The sequence below is a fragment of the Chiloscyllium punctatum genome, chromosome 26, assembly GCF_047496795.1.
Source record: "Chiloscyllium punctatum isolate Juve2018m chromosome 26, sChiPun1.3, whole genome shotgun sequence".
Classification (NCBI taxonomy): Eukaryota; Metazoa; Chordata; class Chondrichthyes; order Orectolobiformes; family Hemiscylliidae; genus Chiloscyllium; species Chiloscyllium punctatum.
The window spans coordinates 59640643-59642251 of NC_092764.1; the positions used below are offsets into that span (position 1 = coordinate 59640643).

The following is a 1609-nucleotide window of genomic DNA, read 5'->3' on the forward strand; positions in this document are numbered from 1 at the left end:
AGGCGATGGACAGAGTGCAGACCATACCTACCCTGAACCCTGCAGTGTGGTTTCACTCACTCTCCAAATATTTCCCAACACAGGATCTCTGTATTACACTGATTGAGAAATCCCTTCGGGCCGTGTTGTGAATGAAGGAAGCGGCTGCAATTCAAACCTCCAGCCGCTGACTCACTCCGGTGGGCCGTGTGCATTCAGGTAGCGCCGAGCCACCCGTTACCCGGTTTTGCAGCCGGTTCGCCTCCCATCACAATCTCATAAAGCTCGGCTCGGCTTCAGCAAACGGCACAAGGTCGAGAAGCGCGGATTGGAGACGGCTGGAAGCTGCAGAAGAAGTTGGTGAGATGTCGGACCCGAAGCCCTGTGTATGCCTGGATGGTGAGTGGGGCTTGGTGCAAGTGCTTTCAGCACAGTGTCCCAGTGCGGGGCCTCAGTCTGACTGGGAGACAGCAGCATTGCAGGGAGGGCCAGGCTGCTTCTTTAACTCACTGCAGCCCAGGGCAATGGCACAAAGAGCCGGGCCCCGTGCCCAGCCCGTGCCTGGGGCCATTGCTGGGCGGTGCACACCACTCACTCTCTGTGTTTTTCCTCTTTTCAGGATCCTGCTCCTGTGAAAACACCTGCAGATGCTCCAACTGTCAATGTGCCACCAGCAAAGCTGGACGCTGCCAGAAATGTGAGTGACTGGGACAGGCTTTCAAACTGCTTCCGTTCTATTGGTGTGACACATAGTCCTGGGCACAACTCACACAGGGACACCACAGACACATACATGATCCGGGATTACACCGGATTGAATTGCCATCCGATTTCTACAATGTCCAATCGGAAGAATCTCCAGACCAGAAGCTGCTGCTGAAAGCAATGTCTGAGGTTGACATCGGAAAGCGCTGATCTTATAGACTTCTCATTAGAAACCGTGTTGTGGAGATAGTGACAGGAACATCTTCCCTCAAACTGTCTCTCACTGGGATGTGCTGCTGAGTCTCTTCAGGGGGGTGACTGGGAGATGGGAGACTGATGGGTTTGTGAGGGAGGAGCTGGGTGCTGTCATGGGAGGCTGTGGGAGCTTTCAGTGAACGAATTGATTGTGAGTGATTTGTGTCTTTGTCCTCTCCTCTCAGGTTGCTGCTCTTGCTGTCCTGCAGCATGCACCAACTGTGCCAATAGCTGTGTGTGTAAAGGGAAAACCTCTGAGAAATGTACCTGCTGCTCCTGAACAACACGCTCTTCAGACACCATCTCTGAAAGGTTGTCCATTTGTATTGTATTCCCCAAGCTGCATCTCCTGAGTGTATAGATCCTGTGTTTTGTAATTGTTAAAAACTGATGAGTTTGTGAATTATTTTTGAAATTATTCTTTTTGTATCCGTGATTAAAATAAATGTCCTAGCTGCTGTGAAATATGCATTGCTGATTATTAATGAAAAGATAGATACAATTATAATGCCACCTGTATTGTGGATGTTCACATCTAAAACAGTCCATAGTATATCATTGAACCCAACTTGGTATCTGGTGCAGGCAGGAGGAAGATGAGAGAACAGGGTGAGGAATGGTGCAGTGAATGGCTCCATGGTGTCATTGACAATATTAAAATTCATTTCAT

The 1609-nt window shown here is 49.5% G+C and overlaps 1 long non-coding RNA gene across 1 annotated transcript; it reads left to right on the forward strand.

The window, feature by feature from the left end:
• Positions 1 to 203: 203 nt before the first annotated feature.
• On the forward strand, positions 204 to 1404 carry LOC140453110 (uncharacterized). Its single transcript, XR_011952302.1, has 3 exons — positions 204 to 378; positions 599 to 676; positions 1125 to 1404. It is a non-coding gene; the product is annotated as an uncharacterized lncRNA (long non-coding RNA).
• Positions 1405 to 1609: the final 205 nt, after the last annotated feature.